The 21,353-nt window shown below is 44.5% G+C and overlaps 1 pseudogene across 1 annotated transcript; it reads right to left on the bottom strand.

The window, feature by feature from the left end:
- Positions 1-783: 783 nt before the first annotated feature.
- Positions 784-18,595, bottom strand: LOC308467765 (E3 ubiquitin-protein ligase RNF4 pseudogene; annotated as a pseudogene). Its single transcript has 3 exons — positions 18,514-18,595; positions 15,414-15,444; positions 784-1,507 (listed from the first exon to the last, which is right to left on the bottom strand). The product of its transcript is annotated as an E3 ubiquitin-protein ligase RNF4 pseudogene (transcript).
- Positions 18,596-21,353: the final 2,758 nt, after the last annotated feature.

Genomic DNA, 21,353 nt, shown 5'->3' with positions numbered 1-21,353 from the left:
TAGCTCATCTCCATTGGATTCTGCCCCATGTGGCAACCTTGGTACGGACTCCACTATGAATTGCTCCTTAAGCATATGCCTGGACAGGGAAAGCTGCTCAGATCTAACATGATGGCTGTATTCTCTTCAAGAGAAGACTCGGACCACCAGGAGTTCTTTGTAATAAACCATTTATGCATGCAGCGTTAGAAATGAGCCACAGTGTTGTATAAACCTTGGTCTTTATTAGGGCTACATCAATAGAAAGAGGAGTTTGCCACTAGAAAGCAAGTAGATGTGGAACAGACTTCCACCAGTGAGTGGTTGGCTTTGGTTTTTTACAAGGCAAATTGCAAAAAGAAGCTGCAGGTTGTATTATCATAGATGACTATGACTAGCCTTGTATAATACCAATAAAAATTTATCAGTAAAAAAAAAAAAAAAAAGATGACTATGACTAGCCTAGTCTTGAATAGATGAGTTTACTCAACATCAGTCTTTTCTCAAAGCAGCAACAGAACTAGAACAGAAATGAGATATCGGCACAAAGCAATGTGGCAGCAGCAGACATATCCTCCAAGCTGTTCTTCAAACGTCTACAGACCTCAAAAAATGTGAGCTGCAAAAACCTTAAAGCAAAACGAAGCTGAAACAGTACAACTGGACTATAAGGAGGCCAACTGGGAAAAAGTGAAATTGCTAACTGTCATATTGAAGTCATATATATTGTACTTGGTGTGTTCTTTGGAGTTCACTCATGTTTATGAAGGCCACATTAGACTGTGTTCAGGAACACCCATGTCTTCACATATAAATTGGATGATACTCCTTTGGAGTGAGATGCCTCCTACAAATTGGGCAAAAGTTAGCATACCTAAGAAAATTGCTGAGGCACTGACTACAGAAGATGTGGCCCCATGTTGTTGACACTATAAGCCGTCCGCTTTGCACAATCTCTGCAAAGCTGTCTATGCAAATTCCACAACTCAAAGTGCCTGAGGATCTTGCAAATTCCCTCCTTCCCACTTCTCTGGGGAGCTTTCTAGTGGCAAGAGCACCACTCTGTGTGTGTCTGCTATCATCACCACCACCACCACCACTAAATATGAGGCTGTCAGACAATGGTTGAGGTCTGAACTCTCTACTGGGCTGCTGCCCACTCTCTCCAACAAGCACAAGAGAATCGTCTTGCGTAAGATCAACAACTGTAGGTTCTGAAGTTTCGCAAGTGAGGTCAACTACTTCCACATCCATACTTCTATCATTAAGGCTGTGTGGCAGGGAGGCGGAGGCGGAGGAGGAGGGGATACAGGGTTCAGAAGCAGTTCCCACCATCATCTTGTCCAGAGTATGAGGAGGTCTTGCGGAGGTGTTGCGACTGCCCCTCTTGCTGTTGCTGTGCTGGGTTGCATTACATTCTGTACTTGTTGAACTCATGATGCACAGGGATGGGAGAGGCACAGGCTGCAGAGTACTTGCTTCCCCCCTTATCTCCGTGTGCTGCTCCCTGCTTAGTCGCCAAGCAATTCTGTAATGTGATAATGATGATCATGAATGCTCTCTCTAAAGCAACTTGATGCAACTGGTGACACTTTGGAGCACCGTGACTTTCTTAGAGTTGTCTCTTTTATAGCAGGTACTCCAAAGCTGGAGCAAGTTCAACATCTTGAGGAGTTAGGGCAGGCTTCCTCAGCCTCGGCCCTCCAGATGTTTTTCGCCTACAACTCCCATGATCCCTAGCCAGCAGGACCAGTGGTCAGGGAGGATGGGAATTGTAGTCTCAAAACATCGGATGGGCCGAGGTTGAGGAAGCCTGAATTAGGGTGTCTTTCGTGTTACTCTATAGAACTGCATTCACGTGGGAAGAAACAGGATTAGGCTAAGAAGCAGGCACACAACTATTAGTTTTCTATCTTTCAGCCAAGAGATTAGCTAAAACAATTAGGATTATTACGAGGTGGAGCATCTTTCCCTACCTTGACAGTCCTCTTTATACAAGAGTCTGATAAGGAGAAGGGAAGAACTCATGATGAATGTCTCTTCTTCAAGAAGAACCAGGGCACATAGCCAAGCTGAGGACGATGGGAAATCTTAAATGAAATTCATTGGAGTTGCCTCTACTAGAGCGCACCTCCTATGGCTGCTCTTGCAAGAGGTATTTTCCAGGTATGACACATTCAATGTGTACACCCAACAGGGTGGATAAAAATCAATGATTTAAAAAAGAATAATTAAAACATCTGTTTTTTATTTAAATTGGATTTTTAAAATAAAATGCTTTTGGAGGAAAGATCTTTCTAAAGATAGTTTTCTATTTAAGTTACATTATAGTCCAAAGGCTATTCATCAGGAAAGAAGTATTTGTTTTAAGTCTTTCATGTGTGCTAAAACTCAGTCCAAGTTTTTTTTTGGGTTTTTTAACAAAAAAACCCCCACTTTAACCACATCAGTTAACAAACATGGATACATATGCTATAATGTTATTGTTTTAGTTAAATACGCTATTTAAATTGTTATTAAGGAAATGATTATTTTTCTCCTTCAGCTGTCCACGGAGGCGCAGGTCAATTCTGTGTCCAGGGCAGCTGTTTACCAGCTCCATCTGGTACGCAGGATGAGACCCTCCCTGCCTGCAGACTGTCTCGCCAGAGTGCTGCATGCTCTAGTTATCTCCCGCTTGGACTACTGCCATGTGCTCTACATGGGGCTACCTTTGAAGGTGACTCGGAAACTGCAATTAATCCAGAACGCGGCAGCTAGACTGGTGACTGGGAGCGGCTGCCGAGACCACATAACACCGGTCTTGAAAGACCTACATTGGCTCCCAGTACATTTCCGAGCACAATTCAAAGTGTTGATGCTGACCTTTAAAGCCCTAAACGGTCTCGGTCCAGTATACCTGAAGGAGCGTCTCCACCCCCATTGTTCTGCCCGGACACCTGGGTCCATCTCCAAGGGCCTTCTGGAGGTTCCCTCGCTGCGAGAAGCCAAGTTACAGGGAACCAGGCAGAGGGCCTTCTCGGTGGTGGTACCTGCCCTGTGGAACACCCTCCCACCAGATGTCCAAGAGAACAACAACTACCAGACTTTTAGAAGACATCTGAAGGCAGCCCTGTTTAGGGAAGCTTTTAATATTTGATGATTACTGTATTTTCATATTTTGTTTTTTTTAAAAAATGATATTTATTAAGTGTCAGGGAACTGCCATCGGAAGGAAGGGAAGTGAAAGGGCTCACACAGGTTGGGAGAGACTCAGCAGCTGAAGAGGGAACCAGTAGGGGGAGAGGAGCTGAGCTGAGGGAAAGGGAGCTGGAGGGATGGCTCAGAGACACTTCCAGCGAAAACAGTGGGGAGGTTTCAGGACCTCCTGTAGGGACACCCACTCCTCGCCGGAAACTGTCACGCAGAGAGTCCAGAAGACGTGTTTCCGTTAAGGAGCTTTTATGTTGGAAGCGATTCCGAAAGCAACCACTGTCGGAATCTGCCAGCGACTGACGGAGCCATGTTTAAGGGGCTCCGTTACAGACAGAGGTTTGCAAACTTGACCAAACTCTGAGGGACTAGGATTTTACACACAAGCAGCTCATCGTCCCATCACAGCATTCCGACAGTCTTCGTGAGCAGCTTGTGCAGGAGAAGGCATCATGAGCAACCCAGCCGGAACCGGAGAAGCAGGAGCTGGAGCGGGTCCAAGCCTGGAAGAAAGGTACCGGGTGTTGGAGGTCCAGCTAGCGCTGCAGACGGCGAGGCTTGAGGAGAGGAGGGCTCAGGATGCAGACAAAAAGGGGAAAGACACCCAGCTCGTCAGAAAGGTACCAGGATTGGTGCAGAAGTTTGGGGGGGAGCCCAAAGACTATCATGGCTTTCGGACAGAGATGCAATATGCCCTCAATCTGCAGTTTGATGAATTCCCTGACGAGGAATCACGAGTGGCTTTCGTGATTGGGCATCTTGAAAAGGGGGCGAGAGACTGGGTTAGACCCCTGATGGCAGCGAATAGTGACGTCCTAAAGGACACGATGAAGTTCTTTCGCGCCATGGATCTGATGTTTTCCAGCGATATTGAACAGGGAGTGGTCCGCAGACAGTTAATGGCTTGCAAACAGGGGAGCCGATCTGTCCGTGAGTACTGGACTGAGTTCACCATGTTGATCCATAAATTGGGGTGGGATCTATCGGCGGAACCCATTCAAATGCTCTTTGAAGAAGGGCTTTCTTCGGCTGTGAAAGACGAACTTTCCCGGGCGCCCAGGGCGGAGTCTATGGACCAGCTGACCAAATCAGCGCTGACCATAGGAGCGCGCCAGGAGGCGAGAGCATTGGAGAGGCGGGAAGGGAAGGGGGAACGTTGGAAGGAGTTCCGCATTCCAGACATTCCAGAGCCAACTTTCCCGCCGGCAGAGCCGATGGAAATCGGAACAGCGCGCGCGCGCGCAGTTTCAAAGCCCAGTGAGGGGGGAAAGAAGGAGGGAAAAGGCGCCCGGAAATGCTATCTCTGCCAACAGCCAGGTCACTTTGCCAGAGTCTGCCCCCAGAGGAAGGAATGGCAAGGGATGGTAGGAGCTGTGGAGGGAAGAGAGGAAGAAATACCGAAGCAAGTAAAAGCCAACGCCTGGCTGCCACCGTCGGGGCACAGCAGCCAGGCCAAAGAGCAGTGAAAGTGCCCACGCCAGAACCTCCTAAACCCGCCCTAGTGATAGAAGTGGCGCTAGAGCTGCCAAACGGACACCCTCTAAAGATAAAGGCGCTGTTGGACTCAGGCAGCTCCTGCAATTTCATGAGCAAAGAGTTTGCAGCTGAACACCAGATACAGACGATCCCTTTAAGCAACCCCCTGCAGGTGACCACGATCGATGGCAGGGAGCTGTTGGGAGGAGAAGTCAGCTTGCAGACCGTCCCAATGATAATGAAGGTGGCAAGGCACACCGAACTGATAGCGTTTAATGTGGCCACCTTGGGAGGAGCTCCCATTATATTGGGGATGAGCTGGCTAGCGTTACATGATCCGCTGGTGGGCTGGCATCAGAGAGTGGTTTCTTTTGGTTCAGCACATTGCTTAGAACACTGCAAAGAGGGAAAGGGTTTGGCAGGGGCCCAAGCCACCCTAGCAGGGACTGAAGTAACGGAGAACGTGAAGGTACCACGACAATACGCAGATCTCCGCGACGTCTTCAGCGAAAGGGAAGCTGACCAACTACCCCCGCATAGACCCTTTGACTGTCAAATCAATTTACTCCCTGGGGCACAGCTCCCTGTAGGCAAGCTGTACGCCATGTCAGACAGAGAGATGCAGGAGCTAAGAGAGTTCATTGACAAGAACCTGAAGAGAGGGTTCATCAGAGAGTCCAGGGCGGTGGGGGGCAGCCCAGTGTTTTTTGTGGATAAAAAAAACACGAACAAGCCGAGGCTTGTGTGTGACTTCAGGGCCTTAAATGCAGTGTCAGAACCAGTGGCTTTCCCTATGCCCAGGATTGACGACATTTTGACAAGGGTCAGGAAGGGAAAGATTTTTACTAAACTGGACCTAAGGGGGGCGTACAACCTGATACGAATAAGGAAGGGGGATGAATGGAAAACCACCATGTTCACCCCTTTGGGGGCATTTGAATATTTAGTTATGCCCTTCGGCCTACAAGGAGGCTCCGCGTGCTTTCAATCGTTTATGAACCACGTCCTGGGGCCTTTGCTTTACAAGAATTGTGTGGCCTTCTTAGACGACGTGTTGGTGTATTCTGAGAATGAGGAGCAGCATGTGAGAGACGTCAGAGAAGTGTTGAGCAGGCTGCAAGCCAACCAGCTGTGGGTGAAACTGGAGAAGTGTCAGTTTCATACCAAGGAGGTGGAATTCCTGGGGTATCGCCTGTCAGACAAGGGATTGGCCATGGATCCCGGCAAGGTCCAGGCGGTGCTGGAATGGAAAACACCCAAAACAAGGAAGGATGTGCAGAGGTTCCTAGGATTTGGGAACTTCTATCGTAAGTTCATCCGAAACTTTGCCCACCTGACGGCGCCCATTACGGACTGTCTCAGCAGTAAGAAGAAGTTCGTTTGGACTGAGGAGGCGGAGCGAGCATTTGAGGAACTAAAAAGGGCCTTCGCCTCGGAACAACAACTCCTGCATGTGGATTTACAAAAACCGATGAGAGTGGAAACTGACGCATCAGACAGAGCTATTGGGGCGGTGCTTCTGCAGCCAGGGAAGGAGGAGTCAGAGTGGAGACCGTGTGCCTTTTTTTCGCGAAAGCTGAACAAATCCGAGAGGAACTACACGGTGTATGACCGAGAACTACTAGCCATTCATGAGGCGTTCCGGAGATGGAGGCACCTGCTAATTGGCGCACAACATAAGGTGCAAGTGTGCACTGACCACAAGAACCTAGAGTATTGGAGGACGGCACGAGTGCTCAACCAACGGCAAGTGAGATGGGCCCAGGAGTTCTCCAAATTTAACTTTGAGATTTGTTACGTGCCAGGCCCAGAGAACATTAGGGCGGACGCTCTCTCACGCAAACCTGAATATTTGGAGGGGGAGGGAGCACCCGAAGAGAGACATGTCATTCCAGAGGACCGCTGGGTGTGTGGGGCGGCATTGGTGGGACAAAGAGAACTGGTAGAGGAAACAGAGAATGATGAATACGCCCAGAATAAGCTCAGAGGTCTTAGGGGTGAGGGAGAGGAACCAGGGGGTTTCGAGGAAAGAAATGGAGCTTTGTATTACAAAGGGGCACTGTATATCCCTGAAGGAGACTTAAGGGGGAGGGTACTCAAGCAGTTGCACGACAGCCCCACGGCGGGGCATTTTGGACAACACAAAACCATGTGGTTGGTCACCAGGGAATTTTGGTGGCCTAAGGTGAGGGAAGATGTACGGGAGTATGTAAGAGGGTGTGAGCAATGCCAGCGAGCCAAAGGGGAGAGGCGGGCACCGGCGGGGCTATTAGAACCCTTACCAACCCCAGAACGACCTTGGGAGGCAGTGTCGATAGATTTTATGACTGATCTGCCGAAGTCCAAGGGGAAAACAGCCATCATGGTGGTGGTAGACCTACTAACAAAGATGTGCCACTTTGTAGCCTGCTCGCATGCAGTCACGGTGGAAGAGACAGCGAAGTTATTTGTAGAACACATTTTTAGGTTGCACGGGTGCCATTGAGGGTGGTCTCAGACCGAGGAAAACAATTTACTTCCAGGTTCTGGAGGAAGCTCATGAGCTTACTGCAGGTGGAGGTCAACTTTTCGACTGCCCGGCACCCTGAAACCAACGGGCAGGCGGAAAGAGCAAACGGGGTCCTCCAGCAATACCTGAGGTGTTATGTCAATGACAGAGAGAATGACTGGGTAGAAAAGTTGGCGCTGGCGGAATTTGCCTACAACAATGCCGAGAATGTGTCCACAGGGATGAGCCCCTTCTTGGCTAATTATGGGTGTCATCCCAGGGCTTTCCCAGGGGGAGAAGGGGAGAGATGGGGTGTCCCGGCAGCCGAGCATTTTGTAGAAGAAATGGAAGCAATCCATCGTCAGCTCCAACTCAACTTAGAAAGGGCGAAGGAAGAATACAAGAGGCAGGCAGACAAGAACCGAAGGGAAGGTGAAACCATAAGGGTGGGAGATAGGGTGTGGCTGTCAACCCAAGGGTTGCCGTTCAAAGGAGGTTGTAAGAAATTAAGACCCAGGAGATTGGGTCCCTTTGAGGTCATTCAACAGGTCAACCCAGTGGCTTTCAGGCTCCGGTTACCCAACCACATGAAACTGCACCCAGTATTTCACAGGTCGTTACTGTCACCGTATGAGGGGGGACGAGAAGGGATGGCCACTCGGGGACCGGTCATAGAAGAAAGGGAATGCAGCAGCCATGTGGCAGAAATCCTCGACGCCAGATGGAAGGGGGATCAGGTGGAGTATTTGGTAGCGTGGGAAGGAGAACCGGAGTCAGAAAACACTTGGGTAATGGCAGAAGATATCAATGACGAGGTATTGATAGAAACGTTCCATCAAAGGTTCCCAAGGAAACCTCAGCCTGTGGAGAGGTTCCGGAGGGAATACTTTGGGACCACCGATGAGGAGGAGGAGTTGGAAGGATTCTCGGAATCGGAAGGGGAAGGGGAGATGGACTCTGAGGAGGAGGAGTACTTCGAGACCAGGAACCGCAACAGGTGGAGAGAAGTGTTCGGGACATCGGAAGATGAAGGAAGTTCATTCCGGGGTTTTGCCTCCTCACCGCCCGTAGAGGAGGGGGCGAGAGGGGATGAAGGGGGCCCTGGAGGGGAGGTGGATGTCAGGGAACTGCCATCGGAAGGAAGGGAAGTGAAAGGGCTCACACAGGTTGGGAGAGACTCAGCAGCTGAAGAGGGAACCAGTAGGGGGAGAGGAGCTGAGCTGAGGGAAAGGGAGCTGGAGGGATGGCTCAGAGACACTTCCAGCGAAAACAGTGGGGAGGTTTCAGGACCTCCTGTAGGGACACCCACTCCTCGCCGGAAACTGTCACGCAGAGAGTCCAGAAGACGTGTTTCCGTTAAGGAGCTTTTATGTTGGAAGCGATTCCGAAAGCAACCACTGTCGGAATCTGCCAGCGACTGACGGAGCCATGTTTAAGGGGCTCCGTTACAGACAGAGGTTTGCAAACTTGACCAAACTCTGAGGGACTAGGATTTTACACACAAGCAGCTCATCGTCCCATCACATTAAGGTTTCCAATAAAAAGAACACATCAATAAGAAATTAAAAAGAAAAACGAAAAACACACAGTTCAAAAATACACAATACATAATCCAAAAAACAAAAACAAAAACCACAAAACAAAAGACAAAAAAGAAAACATTTAAAAAACAATACCACCTTTTCCTCACCATTTTTTAAATTTACTTATTTTCTGGACCTCCTCGTACCTCCCTCTTTTGTATTCCAGTTCAATTTGTTTGTCCAGCAGTTTCTTTCCCTCTTTTTTAATCCCAATCCTTAATCCTAATATAATATAACATTAAATTTTTACCTCTTAGAAACCAAATTTCCATTTCCTTTAACTTTTTTAATCCTAATCCTTAATCTTGATCTATATATAACTTTAAAGCCTGTATAGCTAGAGGCCACTTATTTTCAGTCCAACATCACTCTAACATTCTTTAATTTTGCAATGTTTCTGCAGATAGTCTTTGAATTTCTTCCAATCTTCCTCCACCGACTCTTCTCCCTGGTCACGGATTCTACCAGTCATTTCCGCCAATTCCATATAGTCCATCATTTTCATCTGCCATTCCTCCAGTGTGGGTAGCTCTTGTGTCTTCCAATACTTTGCAATAAGTATTCTTGCTGCTGTTGTAGCGTACATAAAGAAAGTTCTATCCTTTTTTAACACCATTTGGCCGACTATGCCCAGGAGAAAGGCCTCTGGTTTCTTCAGGAAGGTATATTTAAATACCTTTTTTAATTCATTATATATCATTTCCCAGAAAGCCTTAATCTTTGGGCACGTCCACCAAAGGTGAAAAAATGTACCTTCAGTTTCTTTACATTTCCAGCATTTATTATCGGGCAAATGATAGATTTTTGCAAGCTTGACTGGGGTTATGTACCACCTGTATATCATTTTCATAATATTCTCTCTCAGGACATTACATGCCGTAAATTTCATACCTGTGGTCCATAACTGTTCCCAGTCAGCGAACATAATGTTATGTCCAACGTCTTGTGCCCATTTAATCATAGCAGATTTTACCGTTTCATCCTGAGTGTTCCATTTCAACAGCAAGTTATACATTCTTGACAAATTCTTAGTTTTGGGTTCTAACAGTTCAGTTTCTAATTTTGATTTTTCCACCTGGAAGCCAATTTTCTTGTCCAATTTAAATGCCTCCATTATCTGAAAATAATGAAGCCAGTCTCGCACTTTGTTTTTTAGTTTTTCAAAGCTCTGCAATTTCAGTCTATCTCCATCTTGTTCCAAAATTTCCCAATATTTCGGCCATTTGACCTCCATATTGAGCTTTTTCAAGGCTTTCGCTTCCATTGGTGACAGCCACCTTGGAGTTTTGTTTTCTAATAAATCCTTATATCTTATCCAAACATTAAACAGCGCTTTCCTGACAATGTGGTTTTTAAATGCTTTATGTGCTTTGACCTTATCGTACCACAGATATGCATGCCATCCAAATACATTGTTAAAACCTTCTAGGTCCAAAATGTCAGTGTTTTCAAGAAGCAGCCATTCTTTCAACCAGCAAAAGGCTGCTGATTCATAATAAAGTTTGAGGTCTGGCAGGGCAAATCCACCTCTTTCCTTTGCATCCGTTAGTATTTTAAATTTTATTCTAGGCTTCTTGCCCTGCCAGACAAATCTAGAAATATCTTTCTGCCACCTCTTGAAACAATCCATTTTGTCCACAATTTGCAATGTTTGAAATAAAAACAACATTCTAGGCAATACATTCATTTTAACCGCAGCAATACGGCCCAGCAGTGAAAGCTTCAAATTTGACCAAATTTCTAAATCTTTTTTCACTTCAGCCCAACATTTTTCATAATTATCTTTAAATAAATTCCCATTTTTTGCTGTCATGTTAATCCCCAGGTATTTCACTTTCTTAACCACTGTTAAACCTGTCGTATTCTGAAACCTCTCTTTCTCCATTGGTGTTAGATTTTTCTCTAAAACCTTAGTTTTTACCTTGTTCAATTTAAATCCTGCAACTTGACCAAATTCTTGAATCAGTTCTAAAACTCTTTTAGTACTAGATTCTGGCTCCTGTAACGTCAGTACTAAATCATCTGCAAATGCTCTCAATTTGTACTGTTTAGCTCCGACCTGTATACCTTTAACCAACTGGTCCCTTCTAATCATGTTCAGCAAAACCTCCAGGACCGAAATAAAAAGAAGTGGGGAAATTGGGCAACCTTGTCGTGTCCCTTTTTCAATTTTAGGTTCTCCCGTCACCACATTATTTACAATTAATTTGGCCTTTTGTTCTGAATAAATTGCACTTATACCATTCTCAAAGTCTTGGCCTACCCCCATGCCCCGTAGATTCTTCTTCATAAAGTTCCAAGAATTGTTGTCAAAGGCTTTCTCTGCATCCACAAATATCAAAACTGCTTTAGTGTTTATGTTCACTTCTAGTTTTTCCAGAATATCAATTATATTCCTCAAATTATCAGACATATGTCTTCCTGGGAGAAAGCCCGCTTGATCTTTATGAATCTCTTCCATCAACACTTTTTTAAATCTCTTGGCCAAAATGTCAGCAAAAATTTTGTAATCCACATTAAGTAATGATATAGGGCGGTAGTTCTTAAGCTGTGTCTTTTCAGTCTCTGTTTTTGGTACAAGTGTAATATATGCTTCTTTCCACGGCTCTGGTGCTCTTTTCCCCTCCATTATTTCATTACAGACCTCTTTCAAAGGTTGTATTAACCATTCTTTCAAGGATCTATAGTATCTAGATGTCAAACCATCTGGTCCTGGAGATTTACCCAATTGCATATTTTGAATGGCACCTTCTATTTCCTGTTCAGTTATTTTGTAATTCAAAATTAGTTTATTTTCTTGAGATATTTTTTGTAATCCATTTGTTTTCAAAAATTGATCTAAGTCTGTTTCTTTCAATGGCCCTTGGGTATATAATCGTTTAAAGTACCTCTGGAAACAATTTCTAATCTCTGCGGGGTTCTGTATATTTCTTCCTTCCACTTCTAAGTTCGTGACTGTATTTAGTTTTTGTCTCTTTTTCATTTGCCAAGCCAACAATTTACCACATTTGTTAGCCGACTCAAATGTCTTTTGTCTCATTTGTTTAATTTTCCATTCTATTTCCTGATTCATCATTTTCATATATTGTACTTGATATAATTTTAACTCTCTCAAAATCTCTTGAGATTTTGGATTTACTCTCAGTCTTTTTTCACTTTCCTTTATTTTATCCAATATCTTATCCTTCTTCTCATTTTGAGTTCTTTTCTTTACTGCGTTCTGTTGTATTAGGAACCCTCTCATAACCGCTTTGCTTGCGTCCCAGATTACTCTTTTCTCCACATTGGTGCTCAAATTCATCTCAAAATAGTCTCTCAAAGTTTTTTGGGCCTTCTTTAGTACTTCTTCATCTCTAAATAAGGTGTCATTCATCTTCCATCTAAAGGAGCCAGTTGGTGTTAATCTCATTTCCATCTTGACAGCATTGTGATCGGAACAGGTTTTCGGGCAGATTTCCACCTTTCTTGTCTTTGGTGCCATTCCTCTAGCTATCCAAATTTGGTCAATTCTTGTCCATGTCATTTTGGCTTCAGAAAAGAAGGTTCCCTCTTTAGCCACGGGGTTTCTTATTCTCCAAATATCAACTAAGTCCAAGTTGTCTGTCATGTCAAAAATGGTTTTCGGTAGTCTACCATCCTTAGTGACTACCTGTCTTTGTGCCTTGTCCATATATGTAGATACCACTCCATTCATGTCTCCCATCAAAATCATGTTGTAATCCAAATGGTCCATCAGGGTCTCGTGCAACTTCTTAAAAAATTCAGATTTCCCATCATTTGGTGCGTAGATTCCTACTATCAAAATTTTTTCTCCTTGTGTTTGAATTTCAATTGCCACAAATCTTCCTTGGTCATCTTTAAAAACAAATTTCGGTGATATTCTGTCCTTTGCATGAATCACAACCCCTCTTTTTTTAACTTTGTCCGATGAAATAAACTCCTGACCAAGTCTTTTATTTATCAACAATTTCCTGTGTAATCTTGTTATATGTGTTTCTTGTAGACAAATCAAATCCAATTGTTCCTTTTTTAGTAAATGAAACACTGATTTCCTTTTCTGAGGGGAATTTAGACCATGACAGTTCCAGGTTAATAGTTGCAGGGCCATGATGTAATTATTTTGGTTCTCCTCCAACGGCACCTAGTGCCTGTTCCTGTTCCGTCGGTGGTATCACGTTTTTCAAACGGTCCTTTAGTTCCAGAGATATTCCTGGTATGTCTAAAGCTTCTCTTGCAGTTGTTCTTAGCTCTCCTGTGACTTTCTTTTGTAGGTCTTCTCCGTAGTCTCTCCAGAATTTATCTTTGTCGTCTTCCGATCTTATTTTCCTCTTCTTTCCTTTGTAGCTAAAAGATAGGCCTTGAGGAAATTCCCACCTGAAGTTAATTCTATTACTTTTCAACAAAGTAACCAGGTCTTTATAGTTAGATCTGAGATCCAGAAGGTGTTTCGGAATGTCCTTAAATATCGCCACTCTTGTCTGATGTATTTCCAGTGTCTTCTGGAAATGCAAACCCAAGATCTTGTCCCTCTCTTCTTTTGTTCGGAGAGTAATCAAACAGTCTCTCACCTTCTTTTCTCCTCTTTTTCCAAGTCTAAAAGCATTCACTATTTTGAAACTGTCCTTTACCAATTCTGGGTTCCAAAAATCTGAGAATTCCTGCGTAAGAAATTCAGCTAAATTGTCCTTCTCCACTTCAGGTACTGCTCTGACCCTTAAATTCACTTGTTTTTCTTTCAACTCAATCATAGACAGGGTTAACTTATGATCTTCAAGTTGTTTATGTAGCGGTGGTATCTTCTCTTGAACCTCTTTAACCTCTGTAACAGACGCTGTAGCAATTTCTTTGGCCTCTTCGGCAATCTGACGTGTTGAGGCCGATTCCTCTAATAATTTCTGAATAGTCTCTGTATTGGTATTTACTTTCTGACCCAAATTATTTAAACTTACTGTATTTTGATTAATACTTGTTGTATTTTGATTAATACTTGTTGTGTTTTGATCAATCTTGTCTGATGCCTCTGCTACTTGTTTGCTTATTTTGTCCAAAGATTCATTAATTTTAGCCAAAACCTGAGCAAAGGTGTCATCACTTGCCATACCTTTAGTTTTGGGTTGTGCCGATGGGGCTGCTGTTGGAACTCCAGAGGGGCCAGGGGTCGAAGCTCTTCTTTGTAGTCCACCGTCTGTTCGCAATACTTTGCCCGACCTTGTTGCTTGTAACGACTCTAATTTCTCTTTTCCATCTGCCATCCCCCTCTAGATAAAACTCAAGGTCAGTCACACAGTTAAATTCAAAGTTGTTTTGAAGTGGAAAGTTCCAAGCAGACAGTGTGGGAAAATCCTCAGGCCAGCTGTAATTGCAATTGTAGCTAATTGTAACAAATCCAAATTCCACTAGGGGGACACTGTAACAGTCATAAAGTTCTTAAATGCTTTGCTTCTTCTTTAAGTCCCCCCAATTCATCAGAAAGATAACAATCTATCTTAAACAGTTACTTTAAGACCAGGAGATACCTATCCACAATATTGTATCCAAATTGTATTTCCAGTGCAGGACTAGCTGTCAAAGTATGTTCAAAGACAGTACCTTTTCTCCAACTTATAATTGTCTCTGGGAGCCCGTTCCCAAGGGATTGAACGGTGGTTTTTATCTTCTTTTTCTCACCTCTTCTTAAAGAAATAACATTCAAAGTTCCCCCCCCCCCTCTTCCCTCAAGTTGAGGGGGAAAAGTCCTGGTTAGATGATTGGCTTGAAATCCTTTTATGCGTCTTTTCAAAGCTTCCGCTTTCAAGTTCAATGCTTTGTTTTATCTACAGAAGCGGGAGGCAGACTTCCTTTTTATACCTCTCCGCTTTCGGCCAGATTCCCTTCAAATTTGTACAGTTCCTTAATTGCATAAAATCCTACTCACGGATCGCTGATTTTCAAAGCCAAATTTCCAAGAAAGAAAGGCAGCGCTCTCCGGTCACAGCTGCGCGGCTTCACTCCACAGAAGAAGCAGACGACTCACAGCACAGCGCTCCTTCCCCCGTTCCGTTCCGGAACCCGTTGCCGGGCTCCTTCACGGATTGGGGGGCGCCAAACGTGCCCACCGAGTCCCAGGTTCACAGGCTTCCCCCGCCTGTGATTTCAAGGGTCCCCCGCTACGCCGAAGCGGGATCCGACCCTGTTTTCCGTGGAGCAATTCCCTCCGATTAGAGGGAATCCGCCATTAACCGATGGCGCCACCTCCGGAAGTCTGTATGTTCATATTTTGTTGGAAGCCGCCTAGAGTGGCTGGGGTAGCCCAGCCAGATGGGCGGGGTATAAATAATAAATTGATGTTGTTGTTGTTGTTATCAGGGAGAGCATTGGTGCCAAAATGAGTTTGGCAAAGAATGGATTTTTAAGGGAGTCTTTCTAGTGAGCACAGTGCACTGGTGAGGCTGCACAGAAGCAGCGTCAAATGCTGAGGCACAACATGGGGAAACTTCTCGAATTTGCAAAGGGGATTTTTAAAAAAAATAAAAGTTTTGAAGTGCAAACTTTGAAAAGAACAAAAAGTTGCATGATCCCTCCATAGCTTCTCGTTTGCCCAAGGCGGCAGTGCACTGTTGTGCATCTCGATTGGGCTCACAGTCAAAGCGACTGCACAGAAGCAGCATCAATATTGTCCACCTCTTTTCCAAAGACTTTAAGTAAAACAAACTTACCCACTAGCTTCTTTGGAAGCCGCCCTCGGACCTACAGCAGGAGGAGAGACACAAAAAGGAGTTAGATCTCCAGTATGGCCCATGCTCAAACATCCAAGGAAGCATCCTGGCTCTTTTACTGCAGCTGCATAAGCATTGCTGGGGTCTAGCATGGGCAAAAGTGCACAGATTGAGAGACTGTTGTATCCTTGCAAAATCTTTTCCTGTGGCTTTTTGCCAGTTCCTCTGACAGGTAGTGGCAAGAGTGTTGAACTAAGACTGGGCAGACCAGGGTCCAAATCCACACTAGGCGTGAAGCTCACTGAATGCCCAGTCCCTGCCTCTCAGCGTGGCTGTGGGACTAAGTGGGAGGGAGGAGAACTCTGTACCGCCCCTTGAGGACTTGGCAGAGCAATGGTTCCACAGTAGCTTCACTTCTCTCGATCACATCAAAGTCGATGCATCGCCACAAATTGGCCAAAGACCTGCCTGACTCTGAACTGGTGAGGAGCAGCAAGGATGGGACACTTTAGCTGCATGCTCCTGTCCCAAGAACCCAGAAGATGGCTAAGCGCTTAAGGACAGGGCTGAGGTTTTGTCAGGAGACAAAGGCTCTTGAGAGCAGAAGCAGGCCAGGCCTAGGCAGCGCGGCCTACGAGGGCTACACAAATCTGTCAAGCCTAAGTGTTAGCAGTCAAATGCTGGGTCACTGTGACTCGGGACTCATCTTGGGTTCCCTATAAATGTAACCAGCCATCTCTGTGGGCCTCAGTCTGTGTGTAGAGTGTGTGTGTCTCAACCAGTATGTTGTGTTGTTGCAGACGGAGCGGCTCCAGGACTCCAGTTAATCAGTAACTAAGAGCTGTGCCTCTGGGAAGACGAAGAAGGCTGCTAGGAGCACTCGGTGTATGCTCTTTGACTATGCTGTTTCTGAACAAGTTTATTTTCTTCAGTAAAAGGTAGTGCTAAGAGTGTTGAACTAAGACTGGGCAGACCAGGGTCCAAATCCACAGCAGGCCATGAAGCTCACTGAGTGACCATGGGCCAGGCACTACCTCTCAGGGTCATAAGCATTTTATCAAGTCAATATTGCGAGGAACAACTGCATAGCTGAATTGAAAACCCCTAGACCAATTAAGGGATCAATATTAAGACCACAACGTATCACTTATAGATCAAGCAAACCTGTGGCTGATTAATTTATTCATTTTGAAGTGTTCTACTCTCCTTTCCAGTTGAGAGAGTAGCTCTGTGTATGTTACAACAGACTACGATAAGCGAACAAGCGGCACACAGACAATCCAGCACTCTTTGGGCTGGCGGACAGCGTGCTAACCACTTGGGTTAAAGTGGTTATTCTTTTAGGTTAAAGAATATGTAAGTGATTGGCTGCACTATCGCCAAGTCAATGAAATGTTTAAACAGGATTTGAGGGGAAAAGGATTTGATGATAACAAATCAAAATTTGAAATTGATGTATTGAATAATAAATAAATAAAATTGTCTAAAATGTATAAATTGCTGCTTGAATGGCATTTGAAAGATGAAGAGGTAAAGTCGGTTATGATACACTGGGCCAAAGATTTTGGGTATAATATACAGTTAAAAGATTGGGGGAAACTGTGGAAGGAAGGATTAAAATTTACTGCATGCAATGCTTTGAAAGAAAATGTGATGAAAAAGATGTATAGGTGTTCTATCACCCCAGTGAAATTAGCTAAAATGTATAAAATAAGTAATAAATGTTGGAAATGTAAAGAAAAGGAAGGACCTTTTTATCACATGTGGTGGGAATGTAAAAAAGTGAAAAGCTTCCGGGAAATGATATATAATGAGATGAAAAAGATGTTGAAATATACATTGATTAAGAAACCAGAAGCATTTTTACTTGGCATTGTAGGAGATGATATTAATAGACAGGATTGTAAGTTGTTTTTATATGCAATGACTGCAGCAAGAATATTATTGGCACAAAAATGGAAGCAAGAAGAACTACCAACGAAAGAAGAATGGAGGGTGAAGTTGATGGACTATGCAGAATTAGATAAATTAACAGGAAGGATTCGAAACCTGCGGGATCAGAGATTCATAGAAGACTGGAGTAAATATATGAACTATTTGAAAAGTAATTGTGATGAACAGATTATGCTAGTAGGACTGCAAGAAGTTTGGTAAGGTGGATAGTTTGAAATACTGCAAGAAAGACTATGAAAAGCATTATTAGTTAAGGATGATTAAATGTAATCTAGAAATTAAGAAATGCAGAATAAGTGATAAAGAATGGGAAATCATCAGAGGTGTTGACGGAAGTCTAAAATATTGTATAAGATGAGAAGATCTGTTGTATGACTGTTGGAACTGATATGTTTTTATAGATATAAGATATTTTTTAAAAAATGATGGATGGCATTGAGAAAGCGGGTAGGGAAAAGTCCTTCTCCTGCTCTCAAAGAATCATAGAACTGCAGGCTCTCACCAAACTCTCTCTGTGTCCCGTAATGTCCGTGGCTCTGCTCTGAGTAAGATCAGGTCGGCCCCCACGTTCAGCTCTCTAACCGCCACACCACACTGCCTTCCCTTTGCACGCTCGGGAGCTGTCTTTGGCTCCTTGCTGCCTATACCCTCAGAAGACGAATCCCCGCCCCTCGCTTTCGGAGGGAGCCGCTGCTGCCATCTGTGCCTGGCGTGCACGGGTGGCTCACGCCTCTTGCGCGCTCGCTCTTGTATCATGTCCTGCTGCAGCCTCGGAGGGCAAGCGCCTCTTCCCTGCCTTGCCCGCTTCCCATGAGAAAGCCTGTGGGAACCACACTTTCTCCCTGGCTGCAGGTCTCGTCTCTCGCCCACTGCACGCAACTTCACATTCACACACGCGCAGCCATACACGGGTCTGCCGCCCTTTGGGCGCGCACCTTGCCTCCTTGCCGTGCTGGCAGATCTCTCAAGCAACAGGTGTAATAAGAACAACACTTTCCTGGCAATTTTCCTGCAAGAAAGCTCCCTCTCCTTGTTGGCGCAACAGGCAGACGCAACATTTCACCCCCTCCCCTAAATGTCTACTCAGAAGTAAGTGCATTGAGTCAGATCGGGCCAACTAGTCCCAGGTAAGTGCGTACACACTTACTTTGGAGTAAGCGACAGCAGGCGCTGCAGCCTCCGTGCCCTTCTCGGGAGTCCGCCGTGAGCCCCACGGCGGGAAGCTCTGCTGCTCACGACGAGGCCAGGTCCCTGCCAGGCGCATGCGCGAGCGACCAGCTCCTGCTCTCCCATCTGTGCAAGAGTTTCAAGGAGTTTCCCCAAAGAAATCTGGAAGCAGATTTTATTCCCATCCTTGGGAATCATTTGTGTGCCATATCTTTTTCAGGGGTTCCATTGATAACCTACATGAAGCAATAGAGAGTATAATTGAGAATCTAATCCTTCCCCCCCCCCCATCCATTGCAATTTTCAAATTTGGTTCAGGGTGACTGTTTTTCTCACCCTCTCCAGTTGCACATCCAGACTCAGGCATGCTCATGGGTGAGCTGTGTGATAAGCCGGTGGAGACAGGGTTTTCGTGTATGGGGGTGTTACGGCTAAAATCTGGGTGCGGGGTTACTCTGCCACCCAGCTCATCGGACTAAGTCCGTGGGTCCCTGCGGAAGAAAATGAGGTCAGCCGGACGCAGGAGCAAACTGCAGAAGATCCAAGTTTATTGCGCAACAGGTTCAAGGCGAGATTGAACAGAGAGAAAGGGGTGACATGAACTTTTGAAATTTCCCTCCATATCCCAGAATACAGTGCAAAATACATCCCAGTTACATCATGAATACATTAAGAGGTTGGGTTACACAGATTAACATATGGAGGAGGGAGGGGTGAATATGCAGAGAGCTGGATGGAGGAGGGAGGGGGGAATATGCAGAGAGCTGGAGATATGCGCAGATAAGCACATCCTGAGAAGACAATGGTCCATGTTTGCATAGTCTGTCACCTGGCATCGCCCGGAGGAAGGGCTTGGCAGATGGAAATAAATGGATATATTGTAGCGAAGAAGAAGGTGAAGAAGACATGCCCCCCCCCGTTCCGTATCAGTCCCCCATTCGGAGATAGATTTGCATTAAAGTTCTGTAAGAACTTGCAAATCTTTTCTCCGCACCCTAAATCTCGGTGAATGGGATGTGTGGCTTTATGCAAACCTGAAAGGGACTTGCAAGCCATGCCTCTTACGGTCATTTGCAAGTATAACAGTGCAGGTAGCTGCATATAGGGTATTATATAAAAGAACACCTCTTGTATTTTGTTGCTAAATTACTCGTGGCATCCTAGCTCTTGGGAGAAACATTTTCAATAGTGGTGTATGCTTTACATTTAGCAGGAAGGTCCACTACTGACTGAAAAATGCAGTTTGCTTCTTAGCCCCACCGTTTTTGTGTTCTCAGGTGCCAAGCTAGCTCTTCTGTGGTCTCACACCGGCATAGTGCTACAGCAACACATCCTGTCTGTTGAATCCCCTCAGGGCTTTCAATTAACCATGTTGCCTGGCATTCACCATAGCTGGCACAGGTTTGGACATCTCGTGAGGGACATGCCTTTGCCTTGGCCTTTAGCTATGGGATTTTATTATAGGCTGTGGTCTTGCACTCATGAGAAGTTGCTCACTTGCACTTAAAGGACCAAAAAGCTAATTGCAGCCTGGATACACTTGCCCAATTCAAACTGAGTCCAATTTGAATTTATCTTGCCCCATCGTTCTCAACTCTTCAAACCAATCTGTTAAAAGAAAACCATTCTTAAAAGGGCACTTTGTCCAAATAAGTCAATTTAACTCTATAAGGGATCATTCCTGCTAAACCAAAGCATTTGCACCTTCATGTACCTGGTGTTTTATGGATCCAGAAGCTTGTCCTTGGCAAAACGAGGTTTAACACATTTTAAAATGGATAGGGAAAGTTGGCAGAGTGCCAGGTGGAACAATGAAATGTGGTTATAAATTGATCTAAACATTGGACTACACAATAGTGTGAGCTATTAGAAAGTATAAAATGCATGAGAATTCTCCATTGGTGTGTAAACAATAAGACATTAAACATAAAAACAATCACACACAAAAATACGCCCCCCCCCCTTTGTGGAAATAACACACTGTCAGACACACTTCAACATTCCTACGTAATAACACATAATACAAAAAAAAAACTAATTAAATATCAGTTGCATATCTTGACACAATTGTGATCTTTTACACATGTATCTTTTGAATCCTGGAGCACAGTCTTAAGGTTCAAAAGTGGGAAAATGTCCTTGCAATTCAACTCCTCCCCCCTTTGTCAGCCCCACTCCCCATCAGTCTATATCCTTTTAAAGAGATAGCTGTGGCCACTTTGAAACTTTGGTGTCTGTTGTTGTTGCAGGTCTTGTGATGGCGAAGAACTGAGTTGAGGGGTTGTTGCTGCTTTTCATCATTGCACATCTGTAGAAGTGATATCCTGTAAGGGGGCAGGGTTTTTGGGGAGACTTAAAGGACAGTTAGAAAAAGTAAGGAGCAAAAGGCAAAAAGGATGTCCTTCAATTTACGTGGGAAGCTGCAAATAATAAAAATCTTAGCGGATTAAGCATTTCATTCGTTCCAATATTATTATCATCACATTTTCATATAATTACTGTTATTATCTGCTAAGTTCGTTTGCTTTCTTTCACTTAATAAAAAATTACTCCACATGTAGATAAAGAGAACTGTAAAAAATACGAGAAAGGTTAAAAAATAAAAAGAAAGCAAAAAATTAGATTACCAGTTAGATGAAAACGGACTTGACACAAAGACATCAGATTCAGAAAAGAACTATTATTAAATAGTACAAAGATATTATCAAAACCACACAGATTACTACTGGACTGAAAAAAAAAAAGGGAAAACAATGGGGAAAACTTAAAATTCACCATGTGCTATCCAATAAAAGAACTTCATGAAACTGACTTTCAACA

The sequence above is a fragment of the Podarcis pityusensis genome (assembly GCF_964106645.2).
Source record: "Podarcis pityusensis genome assembly, chromosome: W".
Classification (NCBI taxonomy): domain Eukaryota; kingdom Metazoa; phylum Chordata; class Lepidosauria; order Squamata; family Lacertidae; genus Podarcis; species Podarcis pityusensis.
This window is presented reverse-complemented; position numbering and strand designations above follow the sequence as displayed.